The sequence below is a fragment of the Schistocerca serialis genome, chromosome 7, assembly GCF_023864345.2.
Source record: "Schistocerca serialis cubense isolate TAMUIC-IGC-003099 chromosome 7, iqSchSeri2.2, whole genome shotgun sequence".
NCBI lineage: Eukaryota > Metazoa > Arthropoda > Insecta > Orthoptera > Acrididae > Schistocerca > Schistocerca serialis.
The window spans coordinates 577,121,819-577,143,098 of record NC_064644.1 but is presented as its reverse complement, the minus strand read 5'-3'; the positions used below and the strand labels follow the sequence as shown (position 1 = coordinate 577,143,098).

General features: G+C 43.5%; 1 pseudogene; it reads right to left on the bottom strand.

The window, feature by feature from the left end:
* Positions 1-9,140: 9,140 nt before the first annotated feature.
* LOC126413710 (5S ribosomal RNA) lies at positions 9,141-9,258 on the bottom strand (annotated as a pseudogene).
* Between the last annotated feature and the right edge of the window lie 12,022 nt (positions 9,259-21,280).

Below are 21,280 nucleotides of genomic sequence, written 5' to 3'. Positions count from 1 at the left end.
TGCACTTCATCTTTAAATGCATGCACACTTCGTTACTTCAGAATAGAGGTATATCAGACATCTTTCGTGGTTAATTAACAGGGACTAAAGGGTCTTGGCAGAAGTCCCGGTTTATTACAAAAAATGTCGTCTTGTATTTTCAAGTTTTGATTTGGTTACTGGTATTAACAAAAATTTCGGTAATTCATGACTCTTCATGGCTAGTCATCAATATGATATGATTAGATTAGATTACATTAGATTAATTCTTGTTTCATAGATCATGAATACGATATTTCGTAATGATGTGGAACGTGTCATTTTAATGAATGATTTCTTTACGTACCATGATTCAATTTCTTTACATTTTTTTACTCTCTCTCTCTCTCTCTCTCTCTCTCTCTCTCATTCTTTTTGATTTTTATCTGTCTCTCTCTTTCTCTCTCTCTCTGTCACACACACACACACGCACATATCCTTTGTTTATTTTTATTGGTTTGTTGTGCTCGACCATCGGCGAGGCCCGAAAACGTCTGTGAATGAGTTTCTTAGTTTTGAGTACACTTACGAAAGAAATATAAAAACAACTATGAGAGTTACTGATTTATGGTGCGTAGTTTGCAGTCAGTTCTGAGTATTGTTAGTCACTACGCTCCAGTCCCTAAACCTAGTTACAGAAATGCGAATCAGACGCATTACGTATTCCAGGCCGTAGCAGCCGCGACTTGGAGACACCAGCTATGGTCACTTCCCAGTCCGCTATAAGATCACATCGGTTCGTCTTCTTCCTGCTGGTATTGTAACTGAGATTTGCCAACAAGGCAATGTATGTTTGGCAACTCTGTGATCGACGAGTTACTCCCTGGTGTGCACGGAAGTAAGTCTCAAAGTTCACTTGATTTTACCTGTCATTTCCATTGAATAATCTGAGTTATTATCGCTTGAGGTGTAACAAAAGATTGTAAATTTACGGTTTTCAGCCCAGGCTAGTCGTTGCACATGGAAATCGCAACTAATCTCGTCCTTCAAATAGCGGTTTACGAGTTCTAGCCACTATTGGTCTCGTAAGAGGAAGCGAAGCCACATACTTCTCCGCCAGCTCTGTGCTAACGTTCTGGCCTGTAAAAAAGCGTCTGTTATGGTTCGCAGTTCCAGTCTCACTGACTGTAGCGTTTTTATCCCTTCTGTGAAAGAGCTACAAACAGTCAGATCAAACATCGATAAGGAAATCGCAAGAAAATACTTTCGGCTCATAGTGCAATGGCGAAAAACTTACAATGCTGCACAACCGGTAACGCCTCTTTCCGCTGGTGACAAGCAAATTTTGGGTTTCTAGGAATACAGAACTTTATTTATGAAATGCCACATTTGCATACCTCTTGAATATGACACAGCATACCAATTAAACACAGACCCAATCAAAACCTAAGTGAGTAGTATTTTACCAATTCGTGTCGATAGAGGATCGTGAACAGATACTCAGTTTTATAAAAACAGACTTTCGTCGTAAGTTTATTGTGGGTAGTTTTATTTCTTATAATACAGCTCACAATTTTCGTAAGGTTTCCTTTAGTGTTGTTAAAACAATAGTAAACACGAGAGAGAAATTAATAATCAACGATATATGCGAATTCTCTGATGTTATCTATAACAGTCTGAAAATGCACATGCGGTTTATTGATTACATGCATGTATAAAACTTGTTCTGAGTTAAAGCTGTCAAACAAGGTATGAAGAAGAATAAAATGCCACTACCAGACGACATCTAATCTAGAAAATACTTTTCTGACGTATTTTGGCACGATGCGCTCTCCCCATACATAACACTAAAGTTTCGAGATGCGTCTGCTGCCTGATTGTCTATTAAACCTGAAAAGAATAAAATGTTGCAGAAGTTAGCCCTGTTCTCACATGCGAGTATTTTTGGTTGAGAAGTTAAGAGAATTGTGTTACAAGTTCCATTAGATTGATAACTTTAGCAGACAGCAGAATTGCGTTTTAAAAATATATAGCAGTGAATGTACTCGAACTCGAGACATCTTATCTACCGTGCGCGACACGTAGCTATAACAGCTCCAGAAGTCAGGAACAATTGCTCCAGAACTTCTGCATTCCACAGCGGTGTGGGATAATGCATATGGCCGCGTCAATACTTATGAGAGACAAACAGTTATACCTTTTCTTTTGCACTGCACGACATTTTCAACAAACAGATAGCGCTCAGTAGGTTAAGTGGAAAGGAACACTTCCTATTTAAATTTCTGCATCCTACACTGTTGGCAGTTCTGTGTAGGTGACAGTTACGTGATTTTATTTCGGTAATTGCAAAATAAAGTTGAATGTATGCACTGGGTAGCCGAGGCATCTAGTTCATGGTGATTCGGTCAATCAAGTAAATGAATTTACTGTACATGCTGCAAATTGATACAGGGAGCCTGTGTGTCAGAATTCTCAGTCAGTGTGGCACAACGGCGTTATGATAGAAAAATGAGCCACTCAGGAGAGGATTTGGTGGTCTGTTGAGCTGATAATAGGTTCATATATCTATGGTCTGGGTTCGATTCCAACTTCGGTCTGTGATTTTAGATAGGGAGGGACAGATTCCATTCTCTTCTGGGTACACCAAGTAAAGGATATATAATGGCATTGTGGTCTGAAATTCACTTTAAAAATGATATTCCTTCTCAACCAAGTAGACATTAGGTTGAGCCACAATAAAGTATGGAGCGGTGACATATAGAAACTCTATCACCAGTAACCTTTCTTATACTAGTTATTTATTTCTAGTAACGAAACAAGCGCTATGTAGGATCGCAGGACACTTATTCCATGTTTTATCTGAGCTTCTGTATGTAGATAAAATTGGTTCTGAACTGGGAATGCAACTCAGACCGCCCTTAACGCGGAATTTGTTCCCTTCGTGACAATACAGCTCGGCTACTATTTGTTGTCTGTTCAAAACTGCAGATTCCGCAACGTCTCCACATATTGGGCGTGAATTGGTTCGAATCCTGGCCCGGCGCTAAAGATTTCATTATGTATTATCAAGATCTACCATGAGAACACCTATCTGCTGGTGGATAATAATTTCGATGTTTAATGTATTTTCATTAGTTGTCCACACTAACGATATTTGACGTTTTTGACTCCCAGTGAGACACAGAACTATTTGCGAGATCACTGTAAGTTCAAGATGTTATTCCGAGCTGCTGGCGGAGAAAAATTTTGTAGCTGGCGTCTCTTTGTGTGTAGTCAACAACGTTATGTGTGGAGCTCTATTCCCAGTCACCACTGAACTCTTCGTCATATTATTTATAGTTCAAACATGCTCACATGTCGCTGTTGGTGCAACAAACCCATATTTAACGTTCGTTTTCTCTAGAATATAACAGCGATAGGTGCCGGGTTGGAGTCCTGGGAAGGAAAAAATTAATATTTCGTCTCGTCATATCAGTTAAAACATCTAGCTACTGCCAAGAAAATGCGATATGTCACAGTTGAGTGTGCTTCGATATCTATCTTATTACATTCTGGGTTCCAATCCCTGTCCAACACAAAGGTTTACCTCACGGCATTTCAAGTAAGTTACTTGTTAAGAAACAATATTTAACATCTCTCGTAGTTCATTAACAGGGACAATAGGTGCTGGGTAGGAATTCGCGTCCGATAAAAACGTTTTGCGTTATGTAATTTAAAGTTGGTATTTGCTAATTGATACTGTGTAAAATCGAGGTATATCACTCTCTGTATGCCTAATCAGGAATGACTGTTAGTTTCCGTCAGTCACGAAATCTTTGCTTAGTCTGCATGACCTGTGTTTGAATCCATATGCAGAACGTGACGGTTCGTCGTATTATTTGAAGGTCATACATATTCTCAACTAGCTGCTCGTGTATAACTTAAATTTTTAATGTCATTTTGTGTTTAATAATAAGTACGGTATGTTACTTTGAAGAGGAAATCATGAATACGACGAACGTACTACGTGCATTACCTATCTGACGTAATAATTAGAGTGGTAACATTTCAGGTATGTCATCTATTGTAATAAATGTGAGCTTACAAGCCTTAAGGACAATCTTATCTGTGATAAGGTGTTCCCTGATATTTGTAGTATCGTAGTATTTCTTTATATCTTGAGTTACTGCGATACAGAGCAGTGCTTTCTAGTGGTGACTTGTTGGAACCATTTTCAACAGTCAAACAACTGTACCAAGGAGCGATTAGAGGACCTGCTAGACAGCTGCGTTATGTGGGTTGCATGCGAATCCAGCGAAATGAAATTCAGGTCGTTCGGACACTTTTGAGCACGACTGTATATGAAATGAATTAATGCACTCGAATTCAGTGACTGGCAAACGGGGATGAAATCAGTAGAATACAGTGATATCTAATTACGTCAGTACTATCGACAAAATTTAAAATATTTTATGTGTTTTTTGATAAACACACTTAAAAATATCCCTTGGAAATTTTTATTTTTTGATCTATACACTTTAGTCATAACAGAATAGGACTGTTATTCATTTGAGTATTTGCATGATACATTCTAGAGGATAGTAAATGAACTTATTCTAAAAACATTTTCTAAACCAGTAAATGAGGAGCTGTAATTTAACTTTTATATTCCTCCCGTGACGACGTTGTTAGTTGAATTAAATAAGAAAAATTGTTGTTTCATGTTAATTATTAATGTTATTCACCACACCGTCATCGAACACACTTGAACGCTTCATTTGTGAAGCGATCGTAACGTCAGCACAATATGACATCAGCCTCATATCGGTGCTGTCTCAATACTATCAACGGCGGCTCCACAGTATCATGTGTTTTCGGTATAAATTATGTCCTTAAAAACACGTCTCCTAGGTATAATTATTTTAGAACCACGCCAGTCATTAAAAAATATTTGCTTCATTGTGCCTAGCGTTAACACAGCGGAAGCAAAATTTGCACTGATTAATTTGACTTTAAAAAACTTAAATACAAATTAAGGGACCAAACTAGTTGAGAAAAATAACATAATCATTTTCTTTTATCCCCTTAAGCCAGTGGTGGGCAAGAATAAATAGTTATACATTTAAATATAAATGTTAAAAATGATTTGACATGATGCCACTTCAATGTTTATTAACAAAAGTGTGACAATAAGTGTATGACACAATATTTGTCATTAGTTTGGTGTTTCTTGTCTAGGAGGTCGGTGTCAGCAACAGAAGTAGAAGTCAAGTCAGGTTTGATACAGGGAAGTGTACTGAGACTGTTGCCCTTCATGTTGTATATTAATGAGCTGGCACAGCGTAATAATAGTAACCTCAGGCTCTTTGCAGATGATGCATTATGTATAATGAAGCTCCATCTGAACAAAGGTGCACAGACATCCAAGGGCGTCTTGAGAAGACTTCAATGTGGTACAGTGATCAGCAACTTGCTTAACATGTGCACTAATGAAAAACTCCCGACGTCACAAAACGAAGAAAATGTCAGTGAGTCTAAACTGGAATCAGTTAACTGATTCCAATATCTTGGTGTAACATTTTGTACGCATATGAAACGGAACGACCGCAGTGGCTCAGTCGTGAGTAAGCAGACCTTGTTTCATCAACAGGATACTGGGAAAATTTTGTGTACAAAGGAGATTGAGGAGAGTGCTTACAAAATACTTGTGCGTTCATCTTATTCTGTTATTTAGGTTTCTGGGCCATACCAGATATATTTCGTAGTATGTATGCTCGAAAATCATCACAGATTTGTTAATGTATTTTTCTTACTATAGTGTATATGCGCGATAAGTAAAATTCGTTGTCGTCTTTTGTGGTGGTGCAGGTTTGGTAGGCAGAAGCGCTTAATTGATGTTTGAACTGTAGTTTAAATTCTTAGCTGTAATTTAAAATTAATAAATGATTTCGTTAGTTTTAGCGACACTGGATAATTTATGATCGTAATTGTAATTCAAAATTGCTACTGTAATTTATAATGTAATTATTTCATCTTAGTAATTTAATTAGCAGCATAAATTTGCATTTGAAGTTAAAATTAGTTTAGACTTTCATTAGTTTTCGGGACATTCGTTAGAATTAGCAAAACACACAATACTGACTAAGCAGAAGATTTGCACTTTACAGCTGCACTTTCGGCACGTTAGTAGGAAGTCTCAAAATGGAGAGCGGCGGGATACGTCGTGAGCTGTCACAAATATTTCTATTGCATCTGACTGCAATTACTGAGAGATCGAATAACAGAACAAAAAATGTTTTGTGACGCTCGCTCAATGCAACACGTGTTTAAAGTATCTGAAACAAAGTATCTCATGCAGGATGGTATTTGAGAAAAACGTATCAAGGTTAGAATTAATGTTCACCGTTAACATCAGACATTATTGTGCATCCACCAGTCCAATATTATGCTCAGGGATGCCTCCTGCTCATAGTTGTGAGAGGCGTTACGCGCATCATGGTTGCCGATGAAACAGGATAGCTTCTGGGATGGGAAAACCGACCGGCCACAACCGATACCAGTATTTTAGTTCTGAAAAACCGGTATTTCTTGGTATTTGTCTGGTATCGGTTACAACACGCTTTTTATTTTTTAATAATAACCGAGTAAAAAGACCGAAAGATCGGTTAGCCATAGCAGCAATGCTAAAATTATTCGCTTGTAAATAAACGTTTCTTTTTTAAAAAAAGGAGTAACTTTTATTCGTAAATTTTACATTGGTTTTAGGTGTTGCGTTATTATAAAAAATGTGAAAATCGATCAACGTTATTTTAATAGGATTGCCTACATAAACAAGCAAGAAACACATGCAATAAGAATTGGTACAGGACTACTGAGACGGTAATTTCTCTGTGCCGTGTGTCGTGGCTTAAGGTACGTGTGGGCGTGCAGTGTGCAAGAGTTACCCCACCTGGTCTATACAGTAATTTACACACACACAAACACACACACACACACACACACACACACACAGACAAAGATAATCGTCCCCATTTTAAAATAAAATAAAATACAAATGTACTCGCTGTCTCTTTTCCTCTCCCTAGTCGGAAAATATGGACACCCACAGAGAGATAGCAAACGTTCCACCACTGCCAAAACAAACAGGAGACGAACGCATCCCACCATAGCAAAACAAAACACACGAAATGGCGAGAGGACAATGATTCTTGCCAACGTAGATATATTTAGCGCTGTGAAAGTGGTGTGTGCAAAATCTCAACACATCTGCGTGGAAGACGAAGAAGAATCCAGTAAACTACCGAAAAAAACCGTAACGAAAAGAGTAAAAACTATTTATAGCAGTAAGTAAAGAATGCGAACTGTTGAAGATCATAACAAACAAAATTGTAAGACAAAAGCCATATTGTTACAGTGACCAGTGAAGACGTTCTAGAATAAAGCGAAACGCTTCTGGTCTTCAGAAAAATTTTATTACAGTTGCAAAAGACAGTAATTAACCTACGCAACTTGTATATGTGCAACTGCGGACAAAAGAGGCCGAAAAGCAAAGAAGGCAACATTTATTAAAAATTGGCTTGCCCTTCTCAAAAAATAATAAAAGAGGAAAGAAGTTATGGTAATAGTAATAAATTAAAAACTTATAAGCAATTCATTCCAGTGTACAACTAAAATAGAATGTAGCTGAACAGCTGCCTGTGTCTACAAAATATGCCTTTATCTCCTTGCAGTCCTTGGAAACGAACTAATTAACACGAAAGATACAGTCCTTCAGCCTCAGTTTTTCGGCCTTTGTAAAGCCCAAATAGCGGCATAATACCCTATTACAATATTATTTTTGGGCAGTTCCAAAAAATACAATCAATAGGAGAATACTGCTGATTTTTAGTAGTATTTAACTAGTCATCACCTTCTGGAAAGAGAGCGAACAGTGGCCGGACTAAATTTTCTTTTATTTGTCTATTTAATTTAATATTTTGATTCTAAGTATCATGAACTTGCGTGAGTCAAAATTTTTCAGTCTTCTATTTCTGCGTGTTACAGAGGAAATAACAGGAGTAAAAACCGAAAATTTCATAAACCGGTTATTTTGAGCGGTTTTAACAGGCAAGCCACACTAGCGTGGGATAAAAACGATATAACTGAGAACCGGTTGTTTCAACGATCAGCGCCATCCCTACAGGAAAGCCAGAAGAGTAAAAAGGCGTGCCTCACACCAGTTTGAACCATTCAAATTCGTGTTAAAGCTGTTAGGATCGAATTCACAGTTTGTCTCGTATATCGAAGAAGCAATGAAAGGAGTAAAAGCAAATTTTCAGAAAAAAAGTAAAGTGCAAGCGGAACAGATACCAATGATAAATTTCACAACGCATTTCCGGCTACAAGTATGGAAGAGCTACATAGTTATGGAAATATGGAAGAGCTAGAGGATGCGATGCAAATCGAGCGATAATCCGGCGAGGTCAGCTTGTTCTCGATCCGCCTGCTCTACTGAAGATTTAGGATCGCGGAGGAGATTAGGAGTAGTCGCGAGTTAGTATCGGGTAATGTTTCTCCTTAGGTCAGGCTGGAAGAGAGAATCGTGGTGACGATGTTTGCAAAAGAAATCTCACAGATGAAGTCATTTGCGAAAGAAGGATACCGATTAGCTTTCTTCTAGGGATAAAAGTGGGGCACCAGATACGTGCTCACAGGTCACACAGTTGCCGTTAACTACGGGCCGGTGCTTTGAGGACCCGAGGCTGGCGCCCGGTAGCGTCCTAAAATTGAGGTCCGTCGCCTTCAGACCAGACAAATTTGTCAGCCAAAACATCAACGTGACTGCACTATCAAGCTCTTCAAACAATTATAGCATGATTTTGGCCTTGTGAGACTTAACAATTATCCTATCGGTCGATGCCATAACTGCTGGGGGAGGTTTTGAACATGAAGGGATGCAGGTGGTCCACAATAATGTTCACGTAGTCCACTGCTGTGCTGGAGCCTTCGATTACTCCCAAATACTCCGTGCAAGCACACCGTCTTCAGGCCACGAGTGGCCTACCGGGACCATCGAACCGCTCAGTGGAGGATGCGGATAGGAGGGGCGTTAGGTCAGCACACCGCTCTCCCGGTCGTTATGATGGTATTCTTGACCGAAGACGCTACTATTCGGTCGAGTAGCTCCTCAATTGGCATCACGTGGCTGAGTGCACCCCGAAAAATGGCAACAGCCCATGGCGGCCTGGATGGTCACCCATCCAAGTACCGACCACGCCCGACAGCGCTTAACTTCGGTGATCTCACGGGAACCGGTGTATCCACTGCGGCAAGGCCGTTGCCCACTCCGTGCAAGCGCAGCTGAATATTCCCACAGCATAATACTGTCCTCACCCGCCTGGGTCCGCGCCACGGCGCATGTTTCGAGAAGCGTTTTGCCTGGACGATTTCGTATCCGAGCAAGATCATTGCCCTGGTGTGACAAGAAACGTGACTCATTCGGCTAGGCGACACGCTTACACTGATCAGCTTTCCAATCTCGATGATCCTGTGTCAACTACAACCGTAATGGACTATTTCGTTGGGACAACAAGGGAAGAACGATTTGCTGTTCAACAAAGTGCAGTGTGCCCCGAAACGCTCGTGCCCGCACCAGCATTGTACTGATTCGTCACATATGCCCCAGGCCGTGGCCTGCCGTGCTTCACAGAAAAAGCAAGCCTCCGTTCCCCACTTTCTGTGATAAGGCGTCACATACAACACCTTGTTGCCCACTGGTCGTTTCACAATAATCTCCCCTTTGCCAAAGTTGCTTGGATTTCCCAATTCGCGTATAGTTTCGTCGCTAGAATGATTCCCCACCCGTCTCTGCTCCGCTTATGCAGGATCTTAGAAAAAGAGTTCCATATCTTGGGAGGTGGTTGTATGGACCAAAGACAAGTCGGAAATGTCCAGTAAACAGGGCTCTAAAATGCATACCTTAAGAGCACTTATTCAGAAGATAAGATGTGTTCTACAGTCGCGAAGATGAGCAAGTGTTCATAACTCTCAGGGTATGTATTTTAGATCCCATGTTTACTGGACATTATGTTTTGGTCCCTACTATGATCTCTCAAAATATGTAAGGCAAAGAGCTTGCGGTCGAAGGGATTCGCAGTAACGAAGATGAAGAGGTGTTCATCATTCTCAACGTATGCACTTTAAGGCCCAAGTTTACAGGACTTTTTTTCTTGTTTTAGTCCATACTTCTAGTTTAGCGTACACGAGTATGTCTTATTCCAGGTTTCAAACTAAGGCTCTGCATCGTGTCCTGCTCTCAGCATCTTCCTTCAACTATTCGTATATTCGTCCTTAGATAACGTCGTCCATCATTCCAATTCTCTACTTATCTCGTCGTCTCATTACTACCACTTTTCTTCTAAAATCCACTGTTGCTGACAGTTTCTACACAGCACATCATAGTCAAAAATTTTTTTTGCTTTTTCTGATCACTTCCAATAATATTCTTTTTATCCATGTTTTCTTCATTAATTCTTTAGTTTTAAGTCTTCAGTCCACTTCACCTTAAGCATTGTTCTCCATAGCCACATTTGAAAACTTTCTCAACGTATTTATTCTCTCTTAGTTACAGTCCATGATTCAATGCTGTATGACACTACTCTCCACACACAACATTTTGCACAGCTCTTCCTCAGATCCATTCGACCTTTTTTACGTGTTAGTAACTTCTTCACGTATCCAAATAGTCTCTTTCCCATGGATATACTAATCCTAATTTCTTCAGCAGATCTTCCACTCCATGTCATTCGACTTCCCCGGAAAAGAAATGATTTTATTTGTTTTTCGTTTTTGCTGTCCAATAGAGACCTGAGGGCGGTATGAATCACTAGGAGTTACGTCGACAGGGAGCCTGCATTATGCAACCGCAAAACAATTTCTGTGTCGCATTGTCAGTGTGAGGGTGCAGCGACTAGAATAACGTGGCAGTGATGCATCAGTAACAAACTACCAGAGACCCGAGGGCGGTATAGGCTCTTGGAGATACGTCGACAGGGAGTCTGTAGTAAGAAATCACGATGCAATTTCTGTGTAGCATTGGCAGTACGAAGGTGCAGACACTACAGTAAAGTGGCAGCGGTGCATCAGTTAGAAGCTACTAGAGTCCTGAGGACGGCATTAGTCTCTTGGAAACACATGGGCATCGAGCCACTATTATGCATTCACGAAGCAATTTCTGTGTTGCATCATCAGTGTGCGCGTGCGAAACTACAATATTGTGGCAGTGGTGCATCAGTTACAAGCTACTGGAGACCTGAGTGTGTTATTAGTTTCTTGGAGATAATTCGGCAGCGAGTCTGTAATATGCAATCGTGAACCAATTTCTGTGTCGCATAATCACCATGAGGGTGTGGGAACAACACTAATGTGGTAGCGGTGCATCGGTTACAAGCTACTAGAGACCTGTGGGATGTATTAATCTCTTGAAGATACGGTGGCTGGAAGCCTGTAGTATGCAATCGCGAAGGAGTTTCTCTGTCGCATCATCAGTGTGAGGGTGCGCGAACTACAGTAAAGTGGGAGCGACGTATTAGTTACAAGCTACAATAGACCTGAGGGTGGCAAAGGTCTCTTGGAGATCCGTCAAAATGGAAATTGTGGGATGATATCACAAAGGAAATTGTGACTCGCATCGTCAGTGTAAGGGTGCGGGGACTACAGTAAAGTAGCAGCGGTTCATCAGTTTCAAGCTTAGTCTCTTGGAGGTACGTCGGAAGGGAGCCTGTATTATGCTTTTGCAAAGCAATTTTTGTGTCGCATTGTCAGTATGACAGTGCGGGGACTACAGTAAAGTGGAGGCGTTACATCAATTACAAGCTACTAGACTCCTGAAGAAGGCATTAATCTCTTGGAAATACATCAGCAGTGAGCCTGTAGTATGCAATTGTAAAGCAATTTTTTTGTCGCATCGTTGAAGTGAGCGTGCCGCGACCACAAAAAGTGGCAGTGGGCATCAGTAACAAGCTACTAGTGCTCTGAAGGCGATTTAGTCTCTTGGAGATAATTCGGCAGGGAGTAAGTAGAATGATGTTGAGATTCAATTTCTGTGTCACAGTCAGTGTAAGGATGTGCGTACTATGATAAAGTGGCAGGGGTGTATGAGGTTTCAGGCTATTAGAGTCCTGAGGGTGGCATTAGTCTGTTGGATATCCGTCGGCAGGGAGCATGTAGTATGCTATCATGAAACAATTTCTGTCTCAGATTGTCAGTACGATGGTGCGGTGACTACAATGAGGTGGCAGCGGTGCATCAGTTAAAGGCTACTATAGACCTGTGTGTGGTACTAGTCTCTTGGTTGGTTGGTTTTGGGGAGAGAGACCAAACAGCGAGGTCATCGGTCTCATCGGATTAGGGAAGGACAGGGAAGGAAGTCGGCCGTGCCCTTTCAGAGGAACCATCCCGGCATTTGCCTGGAGCGATTTAGGGAAATCACGGAAAACCTAAATCAGGATGGCCGGATGCGGGATTGAACCGTCGTCCTCCCGAATGCGAGTCCAGTGTGCTAACCACTGCGCCACCTCGCTCGGTACTACTAGTCTCTTGAGATACGACGCAAAGAGTCTGTAGAATGCAATCGTGAAGCAACTTCTGTGTCGTGTCGCCAGTGAGAGGGTGCGGGGACTATGGTAAAGTGGCAGTATTGCTTCAGTTATAAGTTACTAGAGACCGGATGGTTGAATTAGTCTCCTGGGGATACGTTGTTAAGGAGTCTGTATTATGCAGTTACGGAGCAATTTCTGTCCTGCATTGTCAGTGCGAGGGTGCGGGGACTACAGTAAAGTAGCAGCGGTTCATTAGTTACAAGGTCCTAGAATCCTGCGGGTGAATTTAGTCTCTTGCAGATACTTCGGCAGGGAACCTGTATTGTGCATTTGCAATGCAATTTTTGTGTCGCATCGTCAGTATGATGGTGTGGGGACTACAGTAAAGTGGCAGTTTCAAACTACAAGAGGCCTTAGGGGGTTTTAGTCTCTTGGAGATACGTCGCAAGGGTCCTGTGGTATGCTATTGTCAAACAATTTCTGTGATGCATCGTCAGTGTGAGGCTGCGGGGACTACAGTGAAGTGGCAAGTGGTGAATCAGTTACTAGCTACTAGAAACCTGAGGGTGGTTTTAATCTCTTGGAGGTAATTTGGCTGGGAGCCTGTAGTACGCAATCGCAAAGTAATTTCTGTATGGCATCGTCAGTGTGAGAGTGTGGGGACTACAGTAAAGTGGCAGCGGTGCATCATTTTTAGGGTACTAGAGACCTAAGGCTGGTAATAGTCTCTTGGAGATACGTCAGAAGGGAGCCTGTAGTACGCAATGGCAGAGCAACTTCTGTGTTGCGTCGTCAGTGTGAGGGTGTGGGGGCTATTATGGTGGAGTGGCAGTGGTGCATCAGTTACTAGCTACTAGAGTCCTGAGATCAGAATTAGTCTCTTGGAGATACAGTGGCATGGAGCCTGTAGTATGGAATCGAGAAGCAATTTCTGTGTCACATCGTCAGTGTGAGGGTGCAGTGACCACAATAAAGTGGCAGTAATACATCAGTGACAAGTTACTACAGACGTCAGGGTTTAATTAGGGTTTTGGATATCCGTTGGCAGCGAGTGTGTAGTGCAGTTTTGAAGCAATTTTTGTGTTGCATCGTCAGTCAGTGTGACGATGCGGGGACTGCAGTAAAGTGGCAGCGGTGCATCAGTTATAAGCTACTAGAGACCTTAGGGCGTTTTAATCTCTCGGAGATAATTCGGCAAGGAGCATGTAGAGTATAATCGGTAAGCTATTTCTGTGTCACATCGTCTGTGTGGCAGTGTGGGGACTACAGTAAAGTGACAGCGATGCATCAGATACGAGCTACTTGTATCTTGATGGCGGTATTAACCTTTTGGAGATATGGCAGCAAAGAGCCTGTAGTAAGCAATCGCGCTGGAATTTCTGCGTTACATTGTCAGTGTGAGGTTGTCGGGATTGCAGTAAAGTGGCATCAGTGCATCAGTTTCAAGATACTAGAGTCCTGAGGGCGGTAATGGACTCTTGCAGATACGTCGGCAGGGAACTTGCAGTATTTTATTGCAAAGCAATTTCTGTGATGCCTAATGAGTGTTAGGGTGCGGGAACTACAGTAAAGAGTCAGCTGTGCATCAGATTCATGCTACTAGTATCTTGATTGCGGTATTAGTCTCTTGGAGGTACGCCGGCCGCGGTGGTCTAGCGGCTCTAGGCGCGCAGTCCGGAACCGCGCGACTGCTACGGTCGCAGGTTCGAATCCTGCCTCGGGCATGGATGTGTGTGATGTCCTTAGGTTAGTTAGGTTTAAGTAGTTCTAAGTTCTAGGGGACTGATGACCACATATGTTAAGTCCCATAGTGCTCAGAGCCATTTGACCCATTTTTCTTGGAGGTACGACAACAAAGTGCCAGTAGTATGCAATCGCGAAGGAATTTCACTGTCGCATTGTTAGTGTGAGGGTGCACGGACTACAGTAAAGTGGCAGCTGTTCATCAGTTAAAGGTTACTGGAGACCTCAGAGTGGTATTAGTATCCTGGAGACACACTGGCTGGGGCGCGTAGCATGCAGCAGCGAAGGAATTCTTGTGTCGCATCGTTAACCGGCCGCTGTGACCGAGTGGTTCCTGGCGCTGCAGCCCGGAACCGCGTGGCTGCTACGGTCGCAGGTTCGAATCCTGCCTCGGGCATGGATGTGTGTGATGTCCTTAGGTTAGTAATGTTTAAGTAGCTCTAAGTTCTAGGGGACTGATGACCTCAGATGTTAAGTCCCATAGTGCTCAGAGCCATATGAACCATTTGCCGCATAGTGAGTGTGAGAGTGCTGGGACTACAGTAAAGTGGCAGCAGTAGATCAGTTACAACCTACTAGAGACCTTAGGGCGGTATTAATCTCTTGGAGCTAATTTGGCTGGGAGCCTGTAGTATGCAATCGCGATGCAATTTCTGTGTCGCATTGTCAGTGTGAGGGGACGGTTACTACGGTAAAGTGTCAGCGGTGCATAAATTACGAGCTATTAGAGTCTAGTGGGCGGATGTAGTTTTATGGAGATCCGTTTTCAAAGAGCAAGTAGTACGCAATTGTGTAGCAATTAATGTGTCGCATCATAAGTATGTGGGTGCGGGGACTAGAGTAAAGATTCAGTGCTATATCAGTTACACGCTATTAAAGCCGTGACGTCGGTATTTGTCTGTTGGTGACGCATCGGCAGGGAGCCATTAGTATGCTATCGAAAAGCATTTTTGTGTCGCATCGTCAGTGTGATTTGCGGGGCGACAGTAAAGTGGCAGAGGTACTTCAGTTACAAACGACTTGAGACATGATTGTGGTATTAGCCGCTTGGACATACATAGGTAGGGAGGCTGTAGTATGCAATGACAAAGCAATTTCTGTGTCGTATTGTCGGTGTCCGAGTGCGGGGTTACAGTAAAATGACAGCGGTGAATCAGTTACAAGCTACTAGAGACCACCATGTGGTATTAGTGTCTTGGAGATAACGTCAGCAGTGAGCCTATAGTATACAATCTCGGAGCAATTTCTGTGTCGAATGGTCAGTGTGAGGGTGGAGGAACTACAGTAAAGTGGCGTGTATCAGGTACAAGGTGCTATAGACATGAGGGCGGTATTAGTGTCTTGGAGATACGTCGGCAGGAAACCAGTAGTAAGCAATCGAGAGGCAATTATTGTGTCACAGTGTTAGGGTGTGGGAATCACACTAAAATTTCAGGGGTGCTTAAGCTACAGGCTACTGGGGACGCGAGTGTTATATTAATCTCTTGGAGATACGTCGGGAGGTTGCCCTTAGTGTGCAATCGTGAAGCAGTTTATATGTCGCAAAGTCAGTGTGAGGGTGCGGGGACTACTGTAATGCGGCAACGGTGCATCAGTTACGAGCTACTAGAGACCTGAGTACGGTATTAGGCTCTTGAGGATACGTCGACAAGTAGGCTGTAGATTGAAATTGCGAATTAATTTCTGTGCCTCATTGTCAGTGTGAGGGTCCGAGGACTACAGTAATATGGCAGCAGTGCATAAGTTATAAGCTACTAGATACCTGAGGGCAGTATTAGTATCTTGTAGCTACTTCGAGTGGGGGCTTGTAGTATGCAGTGACAAATCTACACTCCTGGAAATGGAAAAAAGAACACATTGACACCGGTGTGTCAGACCCACCATACTTGCTCCGGACACTGCGAGAGGGCTGTACAAGCAATGATCACACGCACGGCACAGCGGACACACCAGGAACCGCGGTGTTGGCCGTCGAATGGCGCTAGCTGCGCAGCATTTGTGCACCGCCGCCGTCAGTGTCAGCCAGTTTGCCGTGGCATACGGAGCTCCATCGCAGTCTTTAACACTGGTAGCATGCCGCGACAGCATGGACGTGAACCGTATGTGCAGTTGACGGACTTTGAGCGAGGGCGTATAGTGGGCATGCGGGAGGCCGGGTGGACGTACCGCCGAATTGCTCAACACGTGGGGCGTGAGGTCTCCACAGTACATCGATGTTGTCGCCAGTGGTCGGCGGAAGGTGGACGTGCCCGTCGACCTGGGACCGGACCGCAGCGACGCACGGATGCACGCCAAGACCGTAGGATCCTACTCAGTGTCGTAGGGGACCGTACCGCCACTTCCCAGCAAATTAGGGACACTGTTGCTCCTGGGGTATCGGCAAGGACCATTCGCAACCGTCTCCATGAAGCTGGGCTACAGTCCCGCACACCGTTAGGCCGTCTTCCGCTCACGCCCCAACATCGTGCAGCCCGCCTCCAGTGGTGTCGCGACAGGCGTGAATGGAGGGACGAATGGAGACGTGTCGTCTTCAGCGATGAGAGTCGCTTCTGCCTTGGTGCCAATGATGGTCGTATGCGTGTTTGGCGCCGTGCAGGTGAGCGCCACAATCAGGACTGCATACGACCGAGGCACACAGGGCCAACACCCGGCATCATGGTGTGGGGAGCGATCTCCTACACTGGCCGTACACCACTGGTGATCGTCGAGGGGACACTGAATAGTGCACGGTACATCCAAACCGTCATCGAACCCATCGTTCTACCATTCCTAGACCGGCAAGGGAACTTGCTGTTCCAACAGGACAATGCACGTCCGCATGTATCCCGTGCGACCCAACGTGCTCTAGAAGGTGTAAGTCAACTACCCTGGCCAGCAAGATCTCCGGATCTGTCCCCCATTGAGCATGTTTGGGACTGGATGAACCGTCGTCTCACGCGGTCTGCACATCCAGCACGAACGCTGGTCCAACTGAGGCGTCAGGTGAAATGGCATGGCAAGCCGTTCCACAGGACTACATCCAGCATCTCTACGATCGTCTCCATGGGAGAATAGCAGCCTGCATTGCTGCGAAAGGTGGTTATACAGTGTACTAGTGCCGACATTGTGCATGCTCTGTTGCCTGTGTCTATGTGCCTGTGGTTCTGTCAGTGTGATCATGTGATGTATCTGACCCCAGGAATGTGTCAATAAAGTTTCCCCTTCCTGGGACAATGAATTCACGGTGTTCTTATTTCAATATATATATATATATATATATATATATATATATATATATATACACACTCCTGGAAATTGAAATCCTCGCCGATACCCCAGGAGCAACAGTGTCCCTAATTTGCTGGGAAGTGGCAGTGCGGTCCACTATGGCACTGCGTAGGATCCTACGGTCTTGGCGTGCATCCGTGCGTCGCTGCGGTCCGGTCCCAGGTCGACGGGCACGTCCACCTTCCGCCGACCACTGGCGACAACATCAATGTACTGTGGAGACCTCACGCCCCACGTGTTGAGCAATTCGGCGGTACGTCCACCCGGCCTCCCGCATGCCCACTATACGCCCTCGCTCAAAGTCCGTCAACTGCACATACGGTTCACGTCCACGCTGTCGCGGTATGCTACCAGTGTTAAAGACTGCGATGGAGCTCCGTATGCCACGGCAAACTGGCTGACACTGACGGCGGCGGTGCACAAATGCTGCGCAGCTAGCGCCATTCGACGACCAACACCGCGGTTCCTGGTGTGTCCGCTGTGCCGTGCGTGTGATCATTGTTTGTACAGCCCTCTCGCAGTGTCCGGAGCAAGTATGGTGGGTCTGACACACCGGTGTCAATGTGTTCTTTTTTCCATTTGCAGGAGTGTGTATATATATATATATATATATATATATATATATATATATATATATATATATTGCTTATCCAAAATAAGTTTTTCTGATATATATATATAACTGGGTGTGCTATTTATTTTTCTCCCCCAAAATAACTTTTTTCTGATGTGTTAAATGAAAATGTTTTTCAATCCAGGTATTTTTACATGATTCGGTAGTCGTTGCTGAGGGTATACGTTTATGTACACACACAGATGTAGGAGGTATGGGTTAGAGGTTAAATTTTGAGAATGGAACCATTAATTTTTTATTCAGAATATAGTCCCCAAGACTTTCAAAAGTGTATCACACTGTATTATTTTATCCACAAAACTAGTAGCGATAGAAATGGTGAGTAATACATAACTCTTCCAATTTACATATGTATTCAGTGTATTTCATTAACTAAATGACTTATCCTCTTCAAGGCGCGTTTGAACATTCTACGAATTACCAATAAACACTGAATGCAACAGTAATACACTGTACAGTAGATGAATCTTGTTACTGTAGAGTACTGCATTACAGCACTTATGACAATGCAGAAGTAACATGGCCCTTTGTCATAACGTTTATTGTGGTACTACTACTATATGAAAGAGAGAGCGTTTGAATCACATGCTCGATATGGTGGCCATTGGCATTCATCCATAGAGTCACTCTGTGGAGGAAGGATTCCTACATCGTGCTACTTCTATCCAACCATCAATAATGCGTTGCTGCATATCCTCCGGTGTTGTTGGAACATTTTGGTAGACAGCATCCCTGCCTGTTCACCACAGATAAAATCCAGCAGTGTAAGATACGGAGGTCGGGCAGGCCAGCTAACTGGTCCATCATGTCCCGTCCACCTACCAGAGTATTTACAGTCCAGCATTCATCGTGCTTGTAAGCATTACGTGCAGGCATCCATCATACTAATACGGCGTCCAAGAGAACAGGAAGAGTGTGTCTTAGAAATCGGGCAAATTGTCTGCCATTTTGATTGTCATTTACAAAGAATGGTAGGATAATGAATCTCCAATAATTCCGCACCAAATATTCCACGGACGTTGATGCTCTACCTGTCGGAACCATCGTGGATTGTTGATGGGCTAGTAATATATCTTTCTCTTGTTAATAATATTATTGTTGAAAAAACACTAAAAAACCGGTTGTGTTTAGTAAAAAATGCGAGCTTGGCTTTTGAATGTTTTTTAACAATTGAAACAAATCGCCATTCAATACTCTCAAAATCAAAAATTCAACTTTTGTTGGAGACTGACGCCTTGTCGGTAAAAAGAACTTCTGAGAAGAAATTAGGATTCTTAAGAAGTTGTTACTAAGCCCACAGACAAAATTGGACCCTATTATTGAAGTAATTTCCATAAAGTTCTTCGTGCAAATGAAAATGATGAGGATAGAATTTATGACGTTGCAGAATGAGATGTGCACTTATTTTCGAGACACCAGCTTCATGTAGAATTCATCGAGTGCTGACCTGAGAATTCACAGCTACAATAGTGAGCACAATGACCTCACCAACTTCGTCTGTTCGTGTTGTACGACGATTTTGATGCCTTGCAGCTAAACGACCAAACGTCCAGAGAGAATGCGATTGCTTGTCAAGGAATCGTCTAGTGTGCAGTAGTTGTGCCTGAACTTAATTTCGCCCGCCTACAGCAAATTACAGAACAGGTATGTACAGTAGAGTAAAGATAGAAGTAATAACATACACTACTGGCCATTAAAATTGCTACACCACGAAGATGACGTGCTACAGACGCGAAATTTAACCGACAGGAAGAAGATGCTGTGATATGCAAATGATTAGCTTTTCCGAGCATTCACACAAGGTTGGCACCGGTGGCGACACCTACAACGTGCTGACATGAGGAAAGTTTCCAACCGATTTCTCATACACAAACAGCAGTTGACCGGCGTTGCTGGTGAAACGTCGTTGTGATGCCTCGTGTAAGGAGGAGAAATGCGTACCATCACGTTTCCGACTTTGATGAAGGTCGGATTGTAGCCTATCGCGATTGCGGTTTATCGTGTCGCGACATTGCTGCTCGCGTTGGCCGAGATCCAATGACTGTTAGCAGAATATGGATTCGGTGGGTTCAGGACGGTAATACCGAACGCCGTGCTCGATCCCAACGGCCTCGTATCACTAGCAGTCGAGATGACAGGCATCTTATCCACTTGACTGTAACGGGTCGTGCAGCCATGAGCCAACAGTTGGGGACGTTTGCAAGACAACAACCATCTACACGAACAGTTCGACGACGTTTGCAGAAGCATGGACTATCAGCCCGGAGACCATGGCTGCGGTTACCCTTGACGCTACATCATAGACAGGAGCGCCTGCGATGGTGTACTCAACGACAAACCTGGGTGCACGAATGGCAAAACGTCATTTTTTCGTATGAATCCAGGTTCTGTTTACAGCATCATGATAGTCGCATCCATGTTTGACGACATCGTGGTGAACGCACATTGGAAGTATGTATTCGTCATCGCCATACTGGCGTATCACCTGGCATGATGGTATGGGGTGCCATTGGTTACACGTCTCGGTCACCTCTTGTTCACATTGACAGCACTTTGAACAGTGGCCGTTACGTTTCAGATGTGTTACGACCCGTGGCTCTACCCTTAATTCGATCCCCCGAAACCCTACATTTCAGCAGGATAATGCACGACTGCTGTCCTGGACAACACATTCTCCAGATCTCTCACCAATTGAAAACATCTGGTCAATGGTGGCCGAGCAACTGGCTCGTCACAATACGCCAGTCACTATTCTTGATGAACTTTGGTATCGTGTTGAAGCCGCATGGGCAGCTGTACCTGTACACGCCATCCAAGCTCTGTTTGACTCAATGCCCAGACGTATCAAGGCCGTTATTACGGCCAGAGGTGGTTGTTCTGGGTACTGATGTCTCAGGATCTATGCACCCAAATTGCGTGAAAATGTAATCACATGTCAGTTCTAGTATAACATATTTGTCCAATGAATACCCGTTTATCATCTGCATTTCTTCTTGGTGTAACAGTTTTAATGGCCAGTAGTGTAATAATCATAATGTTCTCTAACAGTACTGAACAAAGAACTAAATTATTTGCTGTTAATTCTGGTTATTGATGACGCTGGAGTTGTCGTCCGATGACG